Below are 15,653 nucleotides of genomic sequence, written 5' to 3'. Positions count from 1 at the left end.
TTCACTTGGGTTATCATTTATCATGTTTCCATAGGTAGTTCAGTCGTTATTTCTAACATGCACATGGTCTAATATACACATGCCAGCCATGTGGAAGCCCAGGCTGTGTTGTAACCATGCTCTCCTAGTTTGATCAGCCGTGGTGTCATTGTTTGATCTTCCCTTGGTCTCTTTCCCTGTTGCTGTGATAAGATGCTGGCAAAAGCAGCTGAAGGGAGCATCTTGGTTAGGTTTCTACTGCTGTGAAGGACACCACGACCACTGCAACTCTCTCTCTCTCTCTCTAAAATTTTATGATTTATTTTGTATACTCTCTTCTGTCTACATGCATCCCTGCATATCAGAAGAGGGCATCAGATCTCGTTCCAGATGCTTGCGAGGCACCATGTGGTTGATGGGAATTGAACTCAGGACTTCTGGAAGGGCAGCCAGTGCTCTTAACCTCTGAGCCATCTCTCCAGTCCCATAGTAACTTTTATCAAGAAACACATTTCCTGGGGTCTGGCTTACAGTCCAGAGGTTTGGTTCATTTATCATTAGTGGAGGGAAACATGGTGGCACACAGGCAAACATGGTGCTGGAGAGGGAGCTGAGGGTTCTACATCTAGAAAGGCAGGAAGAAAGAGCCACTGGACCTGGCTTGAGCACCTGAAACCTCAAAGCCCATCCCCAGTGACACACGTCCTCCAACAAGGCCACACCTACTCCAACAAAGCCACACCACGCAATAGTGCCACTCCCTATGAACCTATGGGGGGCATTTTCATTCATACCACAAAGAGGTTTATTTCAACTCATAGTTTAAGGCACAGTCCATCATGGAGGGGGAATAGGACATTAGGAGCTTGAAGCGGCTGTCTATGTTAAGTTCCCACTCAGAGAGAGAAATAAAAGGACACGTGCTAGTGTTCTATATATTTTCTTCGTTTTCTAGCGATCGCTTGCTTACCGGGGAAATGATGCCAACGTCAGAGGACAAGTCTTCTCCTCTCAATTAGCGCAGTCAAGAAACTCTCTCACAGGCCGGTTTAGAGGTCATCCCCCAGGTGAGTCTAGATCTTGTCTAATTAAGAATTCATGGTCATCTTGTTGGATTCCAGCTGAGACTGATGACACCTGGAGATGGGAAATGAGTTATTGCTAAGACAGAGCTGTCTCCCGGCCAATAGAAAAGCAAACTTACACACAGAGGCGCTTCATTAGCCCTGGATGAGAGTTTAGCCATGCATTCCCACTCAGAATCTGAGCTTTCAGCTGACCCAATGGGATTCCTGCAGCCAAGGTTGGTTCTACAAGAGGAACAAGACAGATAATGATCGTGACCAATGGGGCTATTACTCACCTTCCAGAATTGGATTCTTTTCCTCATTGAAAAGGGTTTATATTCAAAAGCACACCATGTGCTTGGCCTGAGTCCCCTATGAAGGGGATGACCAACTGAACCACGCTCATGCCAAGATTCACGTGTGGACAAGGTCACTACTGGGGTCTCACACTGAAGATTCACAAATGTCCTGCATTTAACATTATTCCTCTGTGTGGGGGACAGGAAGAAAACATTTCATTCTCAGTTACTGGATTCCTCTGAGAGGGGGGACAGGGAAAGGCCCAGGGCTACCTTCCTTTAGGAGACTAACTGTAAGTTTCTGAGTGCTATTTAGAAGACAAACCCAACTCTAAATTCTGTTACTATTATTCTCTCTCCTTTTTTGATACACACTTTCCTTCAATAACACATAAATTGAAGTGCTGTGAGCAAACAGGAAATTAATAGACCCCTGTATAACTAACTTCTGACTCCTGCCCTCTCCCCTATGAACTGTGATGAGGGAGAAAGGAGGACCATAGCGGAAAGGACAGGTTGGGTTCAGCAGGCGTTTGGAGTCCTGCGGGAACAGGAAGTGCTGGGATAAAGGGCCAAGAAGAATAAGCAGAGTGTGCCTCTTGTCCCTCGCCTACATGTTAAATGGGAGGCCCGATCCCAACCAATTGTTTAGTGAACGCGAACGCCAAGGGACTATGCTAAGAGTGATGATCCCAAGGCAAAGGGATTTATTTATTCTTCAAATATTTACTGACAGCACCATGGTGGACACTGGGGAGAAGATTGTGGAGTGGAAGATGGAGCTTTCGCAAGCCCTGCAGCCTAGCACTGATGCAGGATTTACATTTAAATCAATCATTTGAAGAAAGTGTAATCGTGATATCACTGTTTTCCTCAGCCCATTCCCAGTCGGCTGAATGACACATAGGAACCTGAGCCATCGAAACTGAGTGTCAGTTTTCCACATAAAAGAACTGCTGGGAGCCTGATGTTCGCTTGGCTAAGTGAACTCTCTGATATGCCTGCTGCTGGGTTTTCTCTATACACCCACGGGCCTTCTTCATGGCTGGTTAGTGGAATCGTCTGAGTTAGAGCCACCTGGTAAGACAGATGTCAAGATCGTTAAAGTCTTTAGCCACCAGGCCCCAATGTTAGATGAGCTTTGTACAGATACCTTCTCCTTTCCTACCTGACCAGAAGCCAGCACAATAAGGTCAGTTGGTGCGTCTGTTCTACTGAGAAGCAACAGCCGCCCTCCTCGGTTTAAGCCCAGTTAGTTAAAGGAATAAATGTTGAGATGGAATAAGAGACCAGCACGGTTGCTCTAGTGAGGATCTCTCCATACAAAGTCAAGACGTGAATGCTGACCATGGTCATGACAATGACAGTCAGTGCTTCCGGGAGGGCAGTGACACCTAAAACAAGATCCGAAGCCTAAGAGAGAAGGTGGCACTTGCATCTAGGCTTGCACTATCTTTTAGCATTGCTTTCCAGAGTGAATTTTATTCTTTCATTATTTTCTTTAGCGCTGGGCACACTCCATTGTGTATATGGATGATATTTTTTTTAATCCCCTCATCTAGTGATAGATCTTAGTTGAGTCCATTTTCTAGCCAATGTGAACAGAGCAGTAATGACCATGGACATGCAAATGTCTCTCGACCAGGATGTAACGTCCCCTGGACACAGGCACGGGAGTGGTATGGCTGGTCCATGGGGCACCGCTGTCTCTAGTTTTTGAGAGATTTTCAGACTGATTTCCAAAGTGGCTGCACTAGCATATAAGGGACAGCGTGTAAGAGTTGCTTGTCACCTTCACACCAGCGTCTGTTGTCGTGTGTGTTCCCAACAACGGCTGTTCTGACTGGAGCAGGGAGAACCTTTCAAGTTGTTTTTAAGTTGGTTAAGAATGTTGATCACATTTTCAAGTGTTTCCTAACCCTTTGCCGATCTCTTGAAGATTTCCTGTTCAGTTCCGTAGGCTACTTCTTAACTGGGCTTTTTGTTTTCTTAATGTTTAATTTTCGAGTTCTTTGTGTTTTAAGAAAACTCAGTCATCCGTCAGTGAGTAGTTGGCAGGGGTTTTCCTCCCATTCTGTGGGCTATTGATCTGCTTTGATTTCTAGGCTGTACAGAAGTTTTCCAATCTCCTAAGATCCAGTTTGTTGACCGTCACTTTTACATCCTGGGCTATGAAGTTCCTACCTGGGTCTATAGACTGAAGGAAACATGTTCCTGCTTTTTCCTGAGGTAATTGCAGGATGCCAGGTCTCGTGTTAGGCCTTGTGCTACTTGGGACTGGGTTTCAAGCACAATGAGAAATAAGGACCAAGTTTCACTTTCCTACAGGTTGAAATATAGTTGTTCAAACACCGTTTGTTGGAGATGCTGTTTTTTCTGTTTTCCAGTGTATAGTTTTGGCATCTTTGTCAAAAGTCAAGCAGCTCATTGTGTGGGTTCTCAGTTCCACCCATTGATCTGCCGATCTGTCTCGTGTCATTTCCGTATTGTTTATATTGCTGTTTATCTGTAGTGTAATTTATAATCGGGTATAATGATGCCTTCTGCAGCATCCTTCCTGCTCAGGATTGCTTCAGTTGTACTTGTTCTTTTATGCCTCTATTCAAGTATTTGGTTTTGTTCTATAGAAATTCTGTTGGAAGTCTTACTGATATTGCATGAATCTGATGATTGTCCTGTTAGGACGACCATTTTTACAACATTAGTTCTTCTGATCTGAGAATCTGAGGTCTTTCCAATATTCTAATGTCTTCCTCAATTTCTTTTTTTAGTCTTAAGTTTTTCATTGTAGAGATCTTTTCCTTTCTTGGTTATGTTTATTCCCAAGTAGTGTGTGTGTGTGTGTGTGTGTGTGTGTGTGTGTGTGTGTGTGTGTGGTTGTTGTGGTTGGAATTGTTTCCTTTATTTATGTTTTTAGTCTGTTTATTATTGGTAAATGGGAAGGCTCCTGACTTTTGTATATTAATCTTGCAACTTGCCGCTTTGTGAAAGTGTTTATCAGTAAGCATTTCCTTGGCAGCCTCTTTAATGTTCCTCTTGTAAAGAATCACCCAATCTGCCAATAAGGACACATTGATGTTGTCTTTTCTCACTTGTATGCCTTTAATTTATTCTTTTGTCTTTTTGTTCTAGGAAGACTTCAGGCTTCATACTGACTAGAGTCACGTTTCTGATCTTGGCGAGAACTCTGAATTTCTCTTCATTTATCGTAGTGCTGACTATGGGTTTGTCATATTTAGCCCTTATCACAGCGAGATGAGCTCCTTCCATCTCTAGCCTCTCCGTGACTTTTTTCGAGAAATGGTGTTGCCTTTTGTCAAAGACTTTGTCTGCATCAAATGAGATGATCATGTGACTTCTAACTTTGTCTATTTGTGTGGTGGAGAGCATTTATTGATTTATGTGTGTTGAACTATCTCTACATGAGTGGAAGAAAACCAGGCGTGCCACTACTTTATTGAGAAGTTTTCCATCTGTGCTCATCAGATCTGCTGCTTTGTCTTTACCTGATTTGGGTCTCAGGATAACACTGGTCTCACGAACAGCTTTGGTTTGGGAGGCCGCCTTCCGCCTGTGCTTGATGTGTGTTAGTAATGCTGACTTTTCTTGGAAGTTCTGGTAGAATTCTTCCATAAATGCATCTAGGAGGTTTCAGTTGATTGACTTTTTATCACTGCTTCAATCTCCTTGCTGATCATGGATGTGTTTACGTTATTTCATGCTGCCTTCATTTTGTTAATTTGTATGTATCTAGGAACTCATCCATTTCTTTTTAGCTTTCCGTTGTTCATGGACTGTAGGCTTCTAAAGTATGGCCTTACTGGTTTCCGGGACTTCTATGTAGCCTCTTGTAGAAACACACTCCATGGAAGGTGGAGGGATACTTTGTGTCTGGTACTGCACTCCTGGTTTAAGATCCATGGTTGTGGAAGGCAAAGGCCTTAGGGTAGAACCTGAGATTGTAATTTTGCTTAATGGTCATGTTGTCAAATTATCATCTAAATATTTGTGCTTACACCTACAGTCCTGATATATTTTCAGACTTACTCAGGGAAGCCTCTTTCTCTGGGGGACAGCTGTCACTGGAGAGGCACGTAGCTGGTCAAAGTACTGAGATTAAGGGACGGAGTGCTCAGCCCTAAAAGGGACGTCTACGTGAACCCCACCACCAAGGCTCTGTGAACGCTGTGCAAGAGAGGGTGGAGAAAGACTGTAAGGGCTCAAAGACGGGGAGAGTGCTGGCCATGCTCTCTGTGCTTGGCCACAGTGGGGAGAAAACTAACCAATGCTCCCCATGGAATCTTTGCTCTCCCAGCACCTGCTCGTTAGCAGCTCGTTAGATGCCACTCAGAGCTTTTATACTTTCTGCATTTTCTTGAAAATAGATCTTTGTTAATTGACATTTTAAAGAAAAATGGTTCCTAATACATTGAGGTAATCAATTAGACATTGCCTTTTTTTTTTTTTAAATTTCCTTCCTTCAAAGTTGCTCAAAAGAATGGTTTCGCCAACTCATTACTTAACCAACACCAATTTCATCCCCCACCGCTCTGAGCCACATTCGCCTCATGGTCGAATTTTTAATTTTAACAATTCTTTGTCACATTCCGTAAAGTCATTAGAGAGTATTCTTAATCAGTATACATAAATGAATTATTTTCTAAACCTCTGTATATGAAAAGTATGTATTTTAAATATTTTTGGTAATTTCATGCATTAGTACTGTATTTAGAGCATGTCCTTGCCCTCTCTTATGCCTAAGTTCTCCTGTGTCTCTAGGCTATTTTTCAAAATTGCCAAATATATATATATATATATATATATATGAACACACATACACACACACATTTATGTATAAGTATATAAACACAACCTGCTAAAATCATTTACTGTTGCTTGTATGTGCTTGTATGTGTATGCTTTTAGAATTGTCCACTTGGTACTGGTTAAGAAATTAAGGGTCTCATCCACGGGGAAGACTGGTTCTCCCTCTCTTCGCCTTCATTGTTTGTCTATAGCTTTTCGTCTAGAGATGGAAGCTTGTGAGATCCTCATTTCCCTTGGCATGTCCATTGGTGTTGACATTGTTTGAGTCTTTCAAAGCAGCTTACTGTGAAGATTTCATGGAGACGGCTTGTCTGTCACGCCTAGAAGACAATGTTTTCCAGTACGTCCTGGTCTTCTGGGTCTTATACTTTTTCTACCCGCTCTTCTTACCCCCATGACGTAGCAGGTTATGTTTACAGATGGAGAGGAGGGGGCGACATTCAGAAAAGATGAACAGCTCTCATCGGTCTTCTGGAACTGGAAGCTCCTCCTTAAACGGGAAAGAATCGTGTGACATGCCTCGCTTTTGCTTCGTCCTGCTGTGTGCCCGGGCACCAACGGTGGCAGCAGTCTTGGTAGTCAGTTTTAGTGGCGCATGCTAAGTCTAGCAGAAGAAAGCTGGAAAGACCCTGGACACTGATGATACTGTGGGCCTTTGTGACTCCGAGTTGCTCTCTAGACTTGTCTTAAATGTGAGAAAAAAAAAATAACCTTACCTCCTTAGACCATCGCTATTTGAGTTTTCTGTCTTAAATAACTGAACGCGTCCCTGTCTGGGTGATTATATTGCCAAGATCTTTGTCAGGCCTTTATTTACACTTGTACTTAAAAAAAAAATTGCTCACATTCGTGGAGCCAGCTGTTGTGCTTGTTTGCTTGGAAAGAGCAGGCTCTGTGGAACAATGTGCTGCAAGTTATTTCTAGGCAAAGAAAATTTTAATTATTTCTGCTGTAACCTCTGTTCTCTGACTTTCAGATCCATCATATTTGCTTTCAGGAACAACTGGGGCATTTTTTCATTTGCACAGCTGATAGCCAGCATCTAGCCGGCCCTCATTCGGGACTGTTTCCTAACCCCTGTTAAATTGAATGCCTTGACCTCATGTTATCTCTAGACACTGTTTATGTTTGGCCTAGAAATATCTTGTACTTGATGAAATGTAACCTATCCTGATGTGCAAGTGGAAAACCTAACCTACTTTGTAATAAGTACCAGAGGCTCAGTCATCCCCAAACAGCCAACAGTCCAAACCCTGTTCAAATAAAACAGATGGGAATTTTAACCAATGAGAGCCGCGTCTGTCCCTCACCTCCTCCCTATCACTTTTGATTCTCTGTCTATAAATACAACTTTCCATGTGCTGGGGTAGGACATTCTCAACCAGGTTTGGTCTAGGCTGCCACTTGATTCTAGACTCTCAAAGCCGTTAAATCGGCAATGCTCGGCTTGCTGTGATTTCTCTTTTAATGCCTACAGCAGCATAGTTGCCACCTCTGTTTCATAGTTCCCTGAAATTCTGAACTGTGTGGCTTGTGCTGTTAGCAGAGCTGCTCTCTACTTCCCAATACTGCTCTCCCCAAGCCACTTGGTTCTGAGAACTTTCTCTCTCCAAAAACACGGACCAACGAAAGACCAACTGAGCCTCACTCTGCCCTTGAACTTCCTGCCGGCTTTCTGGAAGGAACACAGTGCAAAAAGGACCTGAAAGAGGACAGACCAGGGCCATAATGGAGAAAAAGACAACTGTCTCCCTTCAGAACACATTACCTAGTAGAAGCATGTTTTCTTTTCTTCCTTCCTTCCTTCCTTCCTTCCTTCCTTCCTTCCTTCCTTCCTTTCTTGTTTACACTTTGTTTACAATTTGAGTCATCCCCCAAATTGCAGTAACTTTGAGGCAGCCTACAATAAACACACATACACACATGCAGACACACACACACACACACACACACATATATACACACAGACACACATACAGGCACTAATAGTCATTAGCTTGAGTATCTACACTTTATAATAACTAGATAGAGTCACCAAGAACATGCCACAATTCCATCTATGTGGTTGTGTAAATGTTTACCTATGACAGAGGTAACATCTTGTGGCAGTGTGGAAAGGCATACCACCCTAGATTTATTTTTAGATTTTTCGATTGTAAATGAGACTAACGCAAAATAGGTTGGTTAAAAATTAATTTGGAAGTAACATCTGTTGTGGCTATGACTCTAAGCTTTAACAGGCTGTTCTTATTTGAATTGAGAGAACACTGTGTTCCCATGATTCTGAACATGGTATTAAAACTCTTAAAAAACAAGAGATAGGAGACAAGGCAGGGAAACCATGTTCTGGATGCACACTTCTCTTTCCTACATACAAGTTCCCAAATAACCAACACAGAGATTTAATATTAATTATAACTGTTTGGCCTCTAGCTCAGACTTATTGCTAACTAGCTCTTACAACTTAACTCATTTCTATTGATCTACATGCTGCCACGTGACTCATGACTTGTTACCTCATTTTGTACATGTACTGCTTCCTTCCCATCTGGCTGGCGACTCCTCTGACTCCACCTTTCTTCTTCCCGGTGTCCTTAGTCTGGCTTTTCTACCTAACCTTATCCTGTCCAGTTATTGGCCAGTCAACTTCTTTATTAAACCAAGCTCAGCATAACTTACACAGTGGGCAGAAGGATTATTCTACAGCAATGTTCCATGTTGGCTGGTAGTGATTATGGTCATAAGAATGACAAGCTGCAGTGAACCCTTATGGAGTATATATTATATGCCAGGCAGGTACTGTTCTAAGTTATATACATACATTAATTCATTCTGCCCTCATATGAGCTCGTTGAAGAAAATACAACTTTATAGCTAAAATGGAGGAGCTTGGAGGAGAAATAATTACAGCTAGCAAGGGATGCAGGTTATTTAAACTTAAAGAATAAGCACATGTAACGGGCTGTGGTTCTTAAGTGCCAGCATGCATTAACCACCAAGAATCAGCCAAGGACTTCTACCCCATTCTTAGAGATGATGAGAAACAAAATCAAAATTAAGAAATACCTTTTTCTTCAATTTTTAAAGCATCATTTGGTGGTTTTCATGTGCAACTGTAGTGAGTTTGGTGGTAATTCTGACCAAGACTTTGCTGTGTTCAAATGGAGTCTTGACCCTATGGAGACTATCAATGTGTTGTTCGGTGGTCTTCTCATTAGAGGGATTTTTCTTTGCCACTGCCTTAGCGTAAGGAATTTCCACTAGGGTGCAAATGAGAACTGTGGAGGTCAGGCAAGAAGGGTTATTGAGCACTGAGTGGCTCCAATCAGATGAACCCTGGGTTTGGGCTACATTTTAAAGGAGAGTCTGATGCAGTCAACACACACATATGGGTAAGACCGAGAGACAGCATTCATTCTCTCAGCCTTATAGGTCCTTTCTGGCAGGACATCCTGTGACCACACTTGACAGTGTTCACCTGGAGCCTCATTTTGTTCCTTCCCTTCTTATGTGGCTTTTTAGAGACTAAGGAGACTTTCTTGGCTCTAAGTGAGTCTCACAGGCGGTAGGGTGTCAGACAGTCAATGGCCTCCACTCGTCACCCTGAGTCTGTGGCTTCTCAGTCATTAGTTCGTCTCTTGTTCAAGAAGAATTAATAAAAAGTAGAACAGTAGTGAGTAGAGCAAAGGTAGATTTTTTTTTAAGAGTGAGAAGGGCTCCTGAGAGTGGGAGGGGCTCCAAGCGTGGATACCACCATTTTGTCTTGTCCAGTGGGTCCTATGGTGAGAACAGGAGGGAGACTGACATAATCTTTATCGGGACTGGTCATCTGAGTACCTGGTGGACAGAGCCAATAAAGACTTTATCTGCCTTATGAATGCTCCCTGGTCCAAAGAGGTGATCCAGTTAGAGGAACGGCTACATGTGATTGGTTCATGACTCACCACGAGCCCTGCCTTGACTGCCTAAAGGAGCTTACTCCAGACTCGCTACTCCACATCACCCAATACCTGGGAAGGTCTCACCACCCGGTCGCAACATCCAATACCAATGCTATGATGGCTTTTCTTGGGATCCTCCACAGCTCTCTGAAATCAGAACTTAACACCAAGATAATAATACAGAGCTGGATGTTTGTTGTGCAATACAGCCCGCTTCTTCAGCAGAACCACTTCCTGGACGGGCATTGTATTCAGCAGCAGCAGAAGGAAGGGCCTTGAGATAATAGAGATCTAGAACTCTTGAAACAAATCCATGTCTCTGAACATTTTCCTAACATGTATGTAGGCAACCCAACCTCGTGAACAAAGGATGCTCAACGGAGAGCAGCTGCTCATGAGTGTCCAGAAGGCTGAACAGTTAGTACCCATCTGGCTGTTCTCTTACTGATCTCAGTCTCAGAGCTAGAAATACATGCTCCTGCTCCAGCAAGTGACCCAGGACCCAGGGCAGGCGATGTCATTGCTTTAGCACCAAAGATTGCATGTGTTCAAGGTTGGGTCCAAATTCTGATCCAGTGCTCAAAGGGGAAATTCAGTTTCTCCATTCAGCCTCTCATGACCAGAGCTATGTGCCTCTGGGATGGGAAGGTCTTAGCTGAGTTTTCTTTGCTGTCTGAGAGAGGACAGTGGTTAACCATACTAATTCTGGAGTCAAAGAGGCTCAATCCTGGCCTTGCTGCTTACCACTGAACTCCATCATTCTTAGTTTTCTCGCTGGTAAAATAAAGCTGAGTCTTACAGAGTGCATTTGGGAGCTTCTAGTGAAAGTTCAGTAAAGTCACAGGGGCAGAATACTGGGCATGTCGTAAGTTCCCAAAGGAAAAGAAATAGCCACTTTTAAAGAAGAAAATGACACAACCCTTGAAGACAATGGCCCAAGGAGTCTTGTGACTTCCTCTAGGCCTCTGCATTTCCCCATGGAAACCAGGCACAAATGGTCAAAGGTATCAGCAGTCAGAAGCAGAACACGAGCATGGAGTGTGGAGAAAGACCCCACTTGCCAGTTTTTAAACAGATGGCCTAGAGTCTCATCAACCAGACTTGCCCCTGTCCCTCAAGGGTGTGAGTAAGATGCAGTTAGCAATCACGCTGTCCAGCCAAGACTCACAGTTTCTGTGGGAAGGAAAGTAGAAGGAAGATTGTTATCATAATGAGTTCATTTCCGAGGCTTATTTCATGCCACCACAGTGTATGAATGTATTCTCAATAGAGGCATCATTTCTTTTCTTCAAATTTATAAAATTCTCCACATAGCTAGAAAAAAAAACCCTCCTTTTTGTCAATCTTGATCAGAATACCGTTAGATCCTAAAGAAATATCAAATGATAAGAAAGGGTAAAAATCCCTTAGGAACAAACAAAAGCAGGGTTTTCGAGCATTTGTTGTGTGGCTCTGATAGAGCACGTGTAAAAAAGGTGGAAAAGGAGGAGAGGGAGGCTGTGGTCCTGTTATCTGTGACTTGGAAGAACCCGAGAAGCATTATATTGGGTGAAACATGCCAAGCAGAAGAAGAGAAACACTGCACGCCCTCATCTATTCGTGGAAACTGAGAGTTTAACTCCAAAACACAACGATGGTGTCCGGGTTTGAATCTGCAGTGCTACTCCCAGGCTCATGTTTTGAGTATCCTCTGGCTGCTGTCATTGTCTGGAGATGGTCTGATCATTCTAGAAGCAGGTCTCTGTGGGGAGCCCTTGAGGGTTATAGCTGGCTACTGCTCGCAGTTCACCAGCCTGTTTGCAGGCTCACAGGGCCAAGGATGGAGCAAGTCTGCTTCCCTGACCATGCTTTGATGGGTGAGACTCTGTGAAAGCGTAAGCCAAATAAATAAAACCTCTCTGGCTCGTTTAAGGCATTCCATTCATAGTGATACAGATGCAATGTATTTTATGATACAAAGTAACAAATGATACACATACAAAAGTAACAAATACAGGTGATTAACACAAACTGTAGAGATGCCCAAGGTTTAAAAGTTCACTTAGATAAATGGATGAATGAACTTCTGAACATCTATGGTACAACATGGCAGCTACCGTTAATAACAAGACATTTTTTTATTCTGAACATTGCTAAAGAGAATATTTTAATTGTTTCCACCCAATCAAAAGAAAAATATGGGAGGTGGTGCATATATTAATTCACTCAGCTGAGCCATTCCACAATGCATCTCTAGTTTGAAATGCCATATGGTCCATGATAAATATATCCAAGCTTATCAATTTAAAACTGTTTTTTAGAGTTGAGGATGTAGCTCAGTTAGTAGAGCACTTGCCTAGAACACATGTGGACATCCACACATACATGTACATGCATCACTTCTACAACAGTATACCCACACACAGTACATACAACACATACCAAGCACACCGTACACACACAGAACACACACCATGCTTACCACGTACCAAAAACACAGTACATACAACACACACCAGCTCATTACACCACACACACACACACACACACACACACACACACACACAAATTGCTTCACTTAACCCTTCAAAACCATCTTCTGAGATGGGTATTATTTAACTCTTGACGCAGAAGAAACAGGCACAAAGGTATAACATGACTTAAGGAAAATCCTCAGTGTGTACCCAGTCCACAAGGAAGAGAAAATTCTCACGATGACTTCCCTACAAACACAAGAAGAGGTGCTTCTTCCTCTTTCTCCTTTTCCTTTAGTGTGAACTAGTTCCCTCTAGAAGTCAGTAAATATGTAAGTAGCTAACATAAGCTAAGGCTTAGATGGCCAATCTCACATGACCGAGATGATCTGAACTAGAATTCTTACAGGTAGCCAGTCTGTCCTGTCATACAATGTCCCTGGTTTACCTCTGTTGTCCTCAATATTCAGAGAGTGAACTTTTTCTTTCCACACTAAAGTCCCACTTTGACTGCTGGGATGGAACGAGGTGGGGGGCTCCCATTTTCCTGCCCAATCAGAGAGGGTCATGGTCAATATTTCTACGACAAACACAATATTCAAATCCCATCAGTTAACCCCAAAAGAGAAATGCTCTATTAAAGAAGAAAATTAATCCTCTGAAAACAGCTAAAATTAGGAAATTCCATCATAAAGAGTACTCTCCATCCTTCAAAATGAAGCCATATCCAGTGGGCATTGGTTCTCCTAACCAAAGGTGAGACCTCCATCCCTCAGACTGTGAAGATTGCAGCAGGGTCTTTTTAGAAACAGTGCTGGTGTAGCTTTGGGAAAGTGTGAAGGAACCTTTCGAATACAGAAATAAAAACCACGGCAATGCGAAGATGAAGGCATGCCACACAAACCCACGGGCCTCGGGACCACTGAGTTATCAGGTGGGTTCGTGCAGGCTCCTGGCAGGGGGGAAGTGATTTTTATTTTGCATCAGCCCCCAAAATACTCACGGAGAAATCAAATTCCCACAGGACAACGCCGATTTTTCCTTGAGAGGAATCCTGAGCGGATACACAAACAATTAAACTGAAATCGACTGTTTTAACCCTCGGTGCAGTTCAAACACCAGAGCCATTAAAGCTGGCCGGTCCAAACCAGCTGCTTGCTACCATCCTTTGAGGTTCACTGAACTGGGGCTTTGTTAGGGCAGGAGCAAGAAGGCATTTCAAAGACAAGGGCCCTGCTTGGGAACCGATTTCCTGCTGACCCCTCTCAATGGCATGCTTTTTCTCAGAAGACAGTTAGTCCCTAATCCCTAGCACCCCTATTCTGAACCCCTCCTAAGCCCCTCAGCCAAGCATTGCTAGAATATGCCAGCCCCATTTCCTCCACCCAGGACAAAATTGCCCTGGTTAACCTTGTTCTTTAAATATAACGCTTGAGGGAAAACGGCATTCCTTCCTTTTCTGCCGTCTGCGCATTTTTGACACCAGGATCCACGTCTTTCTACGGCGGATTAATTTTTTAAATGCACGATAAGTAGGCTTTGCAAACCGAGCACTTCAGACAGCAACCTCCTCAGAGCTGTCTGCGTTAACAGCTCCCGTCCCGGCTGTTCAGGACTTTTCATCTAAAACGAACAACATAGATTAGATTGGAGTTTTAGCACCAAGTATCATTCTTTTTTCAATTATGTCAATAGCGTTAAAGAGTCTATTTTTCTTTTCCTCCACTTCTTTAAGGGAATTTCTCATTTCCTCTCTAAGGGCCTCAATCATCTTCAGAAAGTTGTTTTTAAGGTCGTTTTCTTCTGCCCCGTCTGCGTCGGGATGTCCAGGCCTTGCTGGTGCAGAACCTCTAGTTTCTGGTGCTGCCATATTGCTCTTGCTGTTGTTGAATGTGTTCCTACACTGCCGTCTGCCCACTTCTTCCTCCCGTGGGTGCAGGTGGGCCTGTGGCTTAGGTGGTCACTCTTCCTCCAGGTGTAGGCGGGGCCAAGGTTCCAGTGGTTGCAGATGCCTTGCTGTGGGGGAGGGGAGGGTGGGGCGGGGGAGTGGGGTGTTGGGGTGGGAGCTGGGGGTGTAGGGTGGCTTCTCCCAGATCTCTGGGGCTTTGCTGGGTGGGGGTGGGGCACAGGACGTGCCTCCAGGGACAATGGTCTAGAGAGTCAAGTATCAAAAGGTAGGTACCATCAATTCAGATACCTGGTTCTGACCTAGGTCCAATGTTGTTGCTCAGAAACCTATAAAAGATATTTTTTTTTAACCTAAAGAATTAGTAGGCCCCAAACCAAAAGGGAAAGGAAGGGGAAGAAGTCTAGGTCCCAGAAGTCAACACTCATAGTGGGACTTAGACATTAATTGGCTGAGGACACTCGTAATAATCTGTTGCGTGTGTTCTTCAAATGCATTTGGAAAACGGGCCTGACATCTCCCTCGCTGGATGATTTCAGGATAATTATTCTGTTCTCTGTCCGTAGGCACTGTGTAAAGCTGCTTTTACAAACGAACGTGTTTCCTCTTGTGCCAAGCCTCATTATGAAGCAGCCCATTTAAGTGATAAGGAATATGGTTGCCCAGATAAGTTAGACACCCTTCCTCAGGTCACACATTTCAAAAGCACATCCTTCCTCTCAACTCTTTGCTTACTGGATGAGCTCATACAGACTTCATGTTCTCTTTAGGCTTCAAGTTCAGAGCCTAGAGCTGTGCCCCGCTGCCGTGTGTTGAAGTTACACGCAGTTCCACCACCGACTTCAAGTTCTGCAAGACACTTCCACTTAGACGGTTCCTTCCTTTTGAGGATGTCCATCTAGCAATGCATGGAACCTGTCGCTTAGGTGGAAATCTTAAAGAAGAGATGACAAATTAGGAAGGAGGAAAAGACCGCTGGTCATGCCCCCAAGCTTGTGTCCAAAATGTTTGTTGCCTGTAAGCCAAACTTTACGGGTTTCTCTAGAGACTGGGACCTCACCAATCCGTTGGAAGATGCAGAAAGAGAAGGCAAGCAGCGTGTTACCAGACATGTTGGTAGTTTCGAAAGAATTAATAAAGCATATGACTCACAAAGAATTGTCCATTTGGCTGTTAGCCAC

At 43.5% G+C, this 15,653-nt stretch overlaps 1 long non-coding RNA gene across 1 annotated transcript; it reads left to right on the top strand.

Moving 5' to 3' along the window:
* Window positions 1–932: 932 nt before the first annotated feature.
* Window positions 933–7,455, top strand: LOC146889745 (uncharacterized). Its single transcript, XR_014999698.2, has 2 exons — window positions 933–1,046; window positions 6,592–7,455. It is a non-coding gene; the product is annotated as an uncharacterized LOC146889745 (long non-coding RNA).
* Window positions 7,456–15,653: the final 8,198 nt, after the last annotated feature.

The sequence above is a fragment of the Myodes glareolus genome, chromosome 26 (assembly GCF_982192425.1).
Source record: "Myodes glareolus chromosome 26, mMyoGla1.1, whole genome shotgun sequence".
In the NCBI taxonomy this organism is placed as follows: domain Eukaryota; kingdom Metazoa; phylum Chordata; class Mammalia; order Rodentia; family Cricetidae; genus Myodes; species Myodes glareolus.
Note: the sequence above shows the minus strand (reverse complement) of the source record. Positions and strands in the feature narration are given on the sequence as shown.